Genomic DNA, 9,481 nt, shown 5'->3' on the forward strand with positions numbered 1-9,481 from the left:
CAAGATTAACCGGCTAAACTCATTAACCTTGTTAACCAACATTCGTTAACTACTAGAACACTCCACTATAGCCTAGTAGTTGCACTCCCCTTACTATAGATATATTTCTGTCCATTTGATATAACTATGATTAGTAAGTCGATTCTTCACAGGTTGTTCGTAACTAGAGCTTGGTCAATTTACCGTTTTACCCCTGAAATTACTTCTTATTCCTTATGTCTCACTGATCCTCTAATGAACAATTGGTTTGAGGTCCAACCAGTAAATCGAATCCCTCTCAGGCCAATGAGAGGGTGGGGCCCCTTGTTCAAGACCTGGAGTCAGTGCTTAAGGGAACTACCTCTCTTCTATCCCTAAAAGTGGGTAGGAGCGAATTCCATTGTGCACCCCACCTCCCCAGCTATTCACCCAGTTCTACCCCCTAAATGGGAGGCCTATTGAGTCGGCAAACTCGAGCCACTCTCACCCATGCAAATTTAAGGATAATTCCGAAAAAACAGGAGTTCATGGTTAGCTCATAATTAAGATCGAGTTACCTAGGTCATCGAATAAAAAGAAAAACAGTCTCAACAGTAAACGACATTATAAAGTGAGAGTGGTTTTCTTCATTGTCCGATCTTATGCAATACTCATTGCATAGGACGCCACACTCACATGTCTCCACATGTACAATTTAATGATCACATTGTTTATATCATATACAAAAGTGGGCCGCATACATAGTGTCCCTAAAATAAGGTACTCAGCCTTATCCTTATACTAAAGATCCTTTTGACTATATACTTGAACTTGATCCACTCTTATGTCTCTACATATAGTTCAAGTAATCATACTATAGCTAGAGTATTCTTAGTTTATTGGATTTAGATTAATAATCGTAAAGTTCACTTTATTCGGTAACAATCTTTACTGAATAAACAACAATAATAACTTTATTGAATATAGAATATATTTTTGTTTACAAACTATGAGTTTTAGGACATAAAAGCCAACATTCCTGAATAAGAGAACAACTATGTATGTAAAGTAGCTAATTAAACACACATGTTAATCATTAACAACAACTCTTTAATAAACTCAAATCATACAGCCAACATACTTAAATTATATAAAACTCTCTTGTCTCGCCTATAAAGTTTAGCTCTCCATACAAACTGAATTAAACAGAGGAATTAGCATCTCAATCATGTAAGATTGAGGGAATGAGAAAAGAGAATAAGGAAATAGAGAGTTATCCCGGTTTGCTGTCGTTCGTCAATGGAAGTTCCCTTCCCTTGAGCTCTCATATCCACCTCTTTGCCCTAATCAATCCTTGGTCTCCTTTTCCTTCTTCTCTGGTTTCACAGCAGTTCACAGCAGCGGAGGCTGCTGCTGTCTAATCCGATTTCTCTCCCCAAGTGTGGCCCCTCCCTATTTTAGGTATCCTTTTCCTTTTATAATCTTTTATAATGCTTGTTTCTTCTAATTTAGGGTTGAGAAAGGATAAAATTGTCTACCTAGGATGTTTCTAATTTGGTAGCCAATGATCCACGTGGACTGCTGATGTGGATTAAAATTTCTAGGTCATCCCGAAAAGTTTGCTTTCCGGATTGTTTCAGCATCAAGGTCAGCAATTTATTTCCAGATTTGCAAGAAGTGCTGTTTCCATATATGCTATAGTATCATGGTTCAGCATAAATGTTCTGAAATTTTACAAAATAGCTCAATTAAGTATACAATTAAGCTCAAGTTATGCAAATTGATCTTTTTTTCATATTAAACCACAATTGGCTATTTCATATATACTAATTAGAATAAATGGAGTAATTAATGAGAAAATGGTGAGTATAAGTGCAAAATTAATGGTAAGAAGACTTGATATGAATTGTATGACATGAAATACGGTAAATTGCATGATATATAACCCCGCTAGGAATATGTATGATATGTAACGAAATGTGAATTAGAATGACATGTAAGCATGAAAACGTGACACGGGGTTATGTTCATTAAATGATGACTGTAGAACTAGTGGGACCTCATGCATATTGTGTGATCATGCATTTGGGGGGATACCCCTATCCCATCACGAGGGTATGGACACGTACATCCAAATGGCAGGACAACGATCATTATGCCCTGCATAGCGGTGCTGTGATGGTTTTAGTTTTAACGGGTCCCGGTGGGCCCCCAGAGCATGTCCACTGGCTAGGGACAGTGGCCCAGCGGTGTGCGAACTAGCTGGTGAGCCCATACTCGCACGTATGGGCTGCGTGTAGAGTATATGATACACGTCCACGATTACCTGTTAGGATTACACCGTAGAGAAAACGAAACGAAACGAAACGAAACGAAAAAGAAACGAAACGAAATGAAATGAAACGAAACGAAAGATAGGTCCCATCATTTTATTACATGTGATTGTTGCATTTAACCCCAATAGTGGGGTCACTTACTGAGTATTTCTTTAAATACTCAAGCCATGTGCTTCTACATTTTCCAAGTTAAGGCAAGGCATTCCTGTACGGCTGACAACTGCATCGCAACTCGAGATCATGGCATATGCATAGGATAGTGGTATTTATTTTCTTAGACTTAGGATAGAATAGGATGTTTTAAACTTAAACGCTTATTTATTTTATTTCGGGTCTTTTGTTGTGTCGTTTTAAAGATGTTTTCGAAACACGTAAGTCCATGGCTGTGTTTTAAGTTAAAGGTTATGTTTTATGGAATTTAAATGAAGTCTTCCGCATTCAATGTTTATGGTATGTGTACAATAGCGACCTTAAACTAAGTAGAAAATTTCGGGTCGTTACATTTAAGCTGTAATTTCCTTAACTTTTTTTTTTCGAGTTATATAGTTTGTTTTTAAGGAAACACACCTCTCACCTTACTATTTTATTTATCACATTGAAGCACTTTATATTAGATCCCTAGTTCTTGCATAAAACATCCCTACTCCATATTACCCTATCTAATAAAGCTCATGTTTCTAGGGTGCATGCACGAAAATCTTTCAAAATTATATGTAGTTTCTAAGGTGCATGCATGAACATCTTTCAAAATTATATGCAGTCAACAAAACAAAAATAGACAACAAAATATGAATACGTGCTTCAAAATAAGATAATAAGATTGTAAAGGGTGTGTTTAGAGAATTCTCTTATCTTTAGGCATCGTGAAGATTCTCTGCGGCTCCATTCTTTTAAGATTTTATCAAAAAACTTGGAAATACTACTGTTGTAAATCTGCTATCAGTCCAGCTGTTGGTACTGCTGCTGTATGTCTACTTTTGCATGTGAGCTATGATGTCTAGCAGCCCCTTTTAAACATTTCAAGCTTACCCGAGAATGTAGAAGGATTATTTTCTGTCCATTTCTCTTTTCCATACAAATTTCTTTCATTGGGGGATTAAAAAATCTTTTAGGATGTTCCTAAAAAAAATTTCTTTGGTGGTAGTTCCTTGGCATGTAGTGAATGAGAAAGTGAACAACATTAAAATGAAATAAAACCACATGCAAATGAAAATGAACAAGACAACTATGTGGCAACGTGCACTACAAGAGAATAATATTTGTCATCAATCACATCCTAGCATGCACCAAGTGTAATTAGTCTCTTTTATATGCTGAAATTTGCATTCCTAACCACATCTAAATCCCCCTAATTCATCTACAAAATAGCTTCTTTGGGGCATGTGAGTTATTCACGACAACAAGTAAAATAAAATCTACAGAATTATCATTCTAAGGAAAGTGAAGATAGCTATTTAAAAACAACTATATAAGTGCATAAATAAAAAGAAAAGAAAAACTAACTTGGTTTACTCGGAGCTTCATATATTTACTTGCAAATTGTGACTAGCTCCCTCTTTCTCTTTTCATTTTTTTCAGTTATCCATTGTCAAAGAAATGATGTCCCTTCGAAACTGTCCATTCTACCGTGGGTGTGAATAATTTCGTGAAGTCTATCTCCCATATGTCAAATAGTTCTTCTAAGATATAGTTCAAGGGTGTGTCGATAGATAACTTCATTGATGAATTTATTCTTTCCTCTACCAGTGATTCAAAAACTCTTACAATTTTCTCCAATTCTACTTGTTGTGTAATGCAATTATTCCAGCTGCTGTCTTCTTCTTGTTGCTGTTTCCAGCTATCAGTTGTTGGATTCTCTATCAATTTATAAATTGTTGAGCATTCCTCTACTACTGCTGGATATTTCATGTTGTCATTCATATGAAATTCTATTTGTTGATCATTCATTCTTAGCATTATAGTTCCCTTGTGGACATCTACCAATGTTCTTCCAGTTTTCAAAAATAGTCTCCTCAAAATGATAAAATCTGCTAGAAATATGAACTTGTCCACTTGAATTAGGATATCTTCGATTTTTCCATCTAGATAAGTGAAAGATCGATCTGCTAGTTGAAGAGTGACTGTAGTTGATCTAGCTTCACCAATACCTAACTTTTTGTAAATAGACAGCGACATTAGATTAATGCTTGATCCCAAATCACATAATGCTCGACCTAGCTTCTTCCCTCCTCTTTATATGGGAATTATGAATGAACCGGGGTCTTTCTTCTTTAGTGGGATCTTGTTTTTCATTATTGCACTACACTCTTCATTCAATGGGTACCACCTTGAATTCTTCAAACTTTCTTCTATTGGTGAGCACATCCTTCAAGAATTTCACATAATTTGGCATTTGCTTCAAAGCTTCAACTAATGTTATATTTATGTGAATTCCCTTAAATATATCCACGAACCTCTCAAAGTGGGCTTCTAACTTCTTTCTTTTTATTCTTTGTGGGAAAGGAGGTGATGGTGTGTATATTCTGCTTTCTTGTCCACTGCTGACTATTGTTTGTGTTTTAGGAGGCTTCACAATTTCTGCATAATTTCTGTTATTTTCTTTCTATACAGCAACTTCTGCATCATTTTTGTTGTGCTCTTTCTGCATAGTAGCTTCCTCCTTTCTCTGTTGTGTATCAACAGTTTCTTGAGAGCGACTATCACCATGTGCTTTAATTTTTTCTCCTCTGCTGGGTATTTCTTTCCCACTTCTCAACTCTATTGCTTGACATTGCTCCTTGCCTTCTCTTTTTGGTGTTTCGGTGTTTGTCGGCAACTTTCCAAGAGGTCTATTTCGTAACTCATTTGCTAATTGACCTACTTGAACTTCCAAATTTCGCAAGGATGCTTGTTGACTTTGTATCACAACATCATTTTTAGCCATATATTCCTTTATTAGGCTCTCAAGAGATATTCCTGGTATGTGTTGAGTTTGGCTAGCTCCTTTCCCTTGGGAGGTGGCTTGTTGAGAACCATATGTCAATTGGTTTTGTAATTCAAAACCTAGAGGATAAATTGCTTTAGGTGGCATTTGTTGATTGTATGAGCCTTGTCTCTTCCATGAGAAGTTTGGATGATTTCTCCACCCCAGATTATAAGTATTTGAGAAGGGATTATTTTTCGGGTTCCCATGACTAGCTTGATTCCCCACATAAAAAATTAAGGCCGGATTGCTTGGACATTGATCAAAAGTGTGTTCTTCTCCACAATATACACAAGATTTAGCTGCTGTCTGGGTCATTACAGCAGCTGTATGGGCTGATGCTTTGGTCATTGTGCCATGTCCCAATGCTAGATTTTGTAAAATATTAGTCACCGAAGCTAGTCGAGTATTGATAGAAGACAAAACATCAACTTTAAGTACTCCTCGGGTCTTCTTTCCTGAGTTGCTTCTCACATCTGCCCATGCTTCTCACATCCGCCCATTGGCAATTGTTAGATGCTATTCTCTCTAAAATCTCATATGCTTCATTGTATGTCTTTGACAAAATAGCTCCATTGGCGGAAGCACCAACTACTTGTTTAGTAGCAATATTTAATCCATGGTTGTATACAATGAGGTAATCCATGATGAGGACATTTTCTAAGCATCTCCTTGAATTTCTCCCACGCTTCACTTAGTGTTTCATCTTCAAATTGTTGAAAAGCGACAATCTCATTTCTGAACCGTGCATTTCTAGTGGGTGAAAAATACTTGATAAAAAATTGAAATGAGTGATGATGTATTAAAATGACTATGATGATATATTAAAATGACTATGATGATGTGGTATCACGATATTATTATTTGGACATGTTCATTATTTTAAGTTTTATGGTTTTATGGATTTCATACTATTTTTCTTGATATGGTTTGTCATCATGAAAAAGGGTGAGATTGTTGGCTTTTTGGCCTTTAATCTCAAATTAATTAATTAATTGATGTTTGGATGATAACAAACCTAACTTTAATTATTAACAATTCTCAGTATTTTGTCGATAGTGTAAGGTTGGGAATAACGATTTGAACGTCTTTTTTGGTTCACTCAAATTAGAGATAAAACGAAGAAGTTTCAGTCAAAACAAGATACCCGACGTGATGATGTGGCGGCAAAATTAACATCATGGACCAATCAAATTCAAAACAAGATAGTTGACGTGATGATATGGTGACAAAATTGACATTATGGACCAGCGGACGAAATTGACATCATGGACCAATCGAAGTATGACATTTATAACTTTGGTAGAGTAATAAATGGTGAAATTTTCAATTGCTTTAATCTAAAATAAAAGTTTTTGGTTACTATTTCAATGAAAACTAGTTTTCTTGAATTATAAAATTATTTAAATTACATTTATAATATTTCAATTAGATTTATTTTCTAATTACTTTTTAAAGGTCACGCACGTGGTTTTTATTAATATTTTTTTTATTATATTATTACATTTAAATATATTTATATAAATGAAAATGAATTTAAAATGTTTTGAGTATTAATTTAAAATAATAATATATATATATGAACACGTGGTCTATAATTTTTTACGATAAATTTAAAAATAAATAAATATTATTTTTATGTCTTCACATTTTAGTGATCCGTATCAATTCCTATTTTTACAACTTCATCACTATTTAAACTCATCACCTCTTCATATTTTTAAGAACACAACACACACAACATAGAACACAACACACAATATAGAACACACTACACAATTTTCATAATTTTCTCAACTTCACTATTTAAACTCATCACCTCTTCATATTTTTCAGAACACAACACACACAACTTCATATTTTTCAGAACACAACACACACAACGTAGAACACAATACACAATTTCCATAGTTTTCTCGATCTAAAATTTTTGTTTAAAATCCTCCATTGTTGCTCTCTCCAAAAGCTTCCAATTCTATTTCTCTCATCACTTCTTCATATTTTTTAGAACACAACACACACAACATAGAATACAATACACAATTTTCATAATTTTCTCGATCTACAATTTTTGTTTAAAAGCCTCCATTGTTGCTCTCTCCAAAGCTTCCAATTCTATTTCATGTTTATCTTATTCTTGAGAGAGATGTCTATTGTATTGTGAGAAAATTGTAAATCTATTACTTCAGAGAGTTGTGGTGTTGCTCTCTCCAAAGCTTCCAATTCTATTTTTCTCATCACCTCTTCATATTTTTCAGAACACAACACACAACATAGAATACAATACACAATTTTCATAGTTTTCTCGATCTAAAATTTTTGTTTAAAAGCCTCCATTGTTGCTCTCTCCAAAGCTTCCAATTCTATTTCTTGTTTATCTTATTCTTGAGAGAGATGGAGAGAGATGCTTCCAATTCTATTTCTCTCATCACCTTTTCATATTTTTCAGAACACAACATACACAACATAGAACACAACATACACAACATAGAACACAATACACAGTTTCAGTAGTTTTCTTGATCTAAAATTTTTGTTTAAAAGCCTCCATTGTTGCTCTCTCCAAAGCTTCCAATTCTATTTCTTGTTTATCTTATTCTTGAGAGAGATTGAGAGAGATGTCTATTGTATTGCGAGAAAATTGGAAATCTATTACTTCAGAGAGTTGTGGTGTGTTTCGATCTAAAATTTTTGTTTAAAAGCCTCCATTGTTGCTCTCTCCAAAGCTTCCAATTCTATTTCTTGTTTATCTTATTCTTGAGAGAGATTGAGAGAGATGTCTATTGTATTGCGAGAAAATTGGAAATCTATTACTTCAAAGAGTTGTGGTGTGTTTCGATCTAAAATTTTTGTTTAAAAGCCTCCATTGTTGCTCTCTCCAAAGCTTCCAATTCTATTTCTTGTTTATCTTATTCTTGAGAGAGATGTCAATTGTATTGTGAGAAAATTGTAAATCTATTACTTCAGAGAGTTGTGGTGTTGCTCTCTCCAAAGCTTCCAATTCTATTTCTCTCATCACCTCTTCATATTTTTCAGAACACAACACACAACATAGAATACAATACACAATTTTCATAGTTTTCTCGATCTAAAATTTTTGTTTAAAAGCCTCCATTGTTGCTCTCTCCAAAGCTTCCAATTCTATTTCTTGTTTATCTTATTCTTGAGAGAGATGTCAATTGTATTGTGAGAAAATTGTAAATCTATTACTTCAGAGAGTTGTGGTGTTTCTATAAGATTTCAGACAATTGTGCCAGTTTGATCCTGAGCCGTGGAAAGGATTGAGTTTGCTCTTGAACTCGTAAAAAGAAGGGTGTACCAGTTTGATCCTGAGCCGTGGAAAGGATTGAGTTTTCTCTTGCACTCGTAAAAGGAGTGGTGTAGCGGTTCGGCTCGGGCTCTGATCAAAGGAAAGAGTCAGAAAGTTTTATTCAAATTCCCAAGAGGCGCTTGGGTAGTGGAGTAGGTCGAGTTTGACTGAAACACTATAAAACTAAGGTGTTATATTTTCTAACCCTTTTTCTATTTAAATTCCCTTTTCTATTTAAATTCTAAATTATTGTTAATTTTTATTGCACGGTATCAAGTTTTATTGTTATTAAAAAAACAAAAATATTGTTGAAACTCTATTCACCCCTTCTAGGGTAGTCATATCGATCTAACAAGCTCTCCATACAAACTGAATTAAACAGAGGAATTCACATCTCAATCATGTAAAATTGATGGAATGAGGAAAGAGAATAAGAAAATAGAGAGTTATCTCGTTTTGTTGTCGTTCTGGAAGTTCCCTTCCCTTGAGCTCTCACATCCACCTCTTTGCCCTAATCAATCTTTGTTGGTCAACTTTTTCATCTGCTGTCAATATTTGCTGGATTAGGATTTTCTTCTTCTTCTCTGGTTTCACAGTAGCGGAGGCTACTGCTGTCTAATCCGATTTCTTTCCCCAAGTGTGGCCCCTCCATTGCTGCTGTCTAATCCAATTTCTCTCCCCCAAGTGTGGCCCCTCCCTATTTTAGGTATCCTTTTCCTTTTATAATGCTTGTTTCTTCTAATTTAGGGCTGAGAAACGATAAAATTGTCCACCTACTATGTTTCTAATTTGGTAGCCAATGATCCACATGGACTTCTGATGTGGATTAAAATTTTCAGGTCATCCTCGAAAAGTTTGCTTTCCGTATTGTTTCAGCATCAAGGTCTGCAATTTATTTCCAGATTTGCAAGCAGT

The 9,481-nt window shown here is 34.9% G+C and overlaps 1 non-coding gene across 1 annotated transcript; it reads left to right on the forward strand.

The window, feature by feature from the left end:
• The first annotated feature begins 5,895 nt into the window (after positions 1-5,895).
• LOC111438074 lies at positions 5,896-6,001 on the forward strand. The gene has a single exon (XR_002709608.1). It is a non-coding gene; the product is annotated as a Plant small nucleolar RNA R71 (small nucleolar RNA).
• The last annotated feature ends 3,480 nt before the right edge of the window (positions 6,002-9,481 follow it).

The sequence above is a fragment of the Cucurbita moschata genome, unplaced genomic scaffold (assembly GCF_002738365.1).
Source record: "Cucurbita moschata cultivar Rifu unplaced genomic scaffold, Cmos_1.0 Cmo_Scf00070, whole genome shotgun sequence".
Taxonomy (NCBI): Eukaryota; Viridiplantae; Streptophyta; class Magnoliopsida; order Cucurbitales; family Cucurbitaceae; genus Cucurbita; species Cucurbita moschata.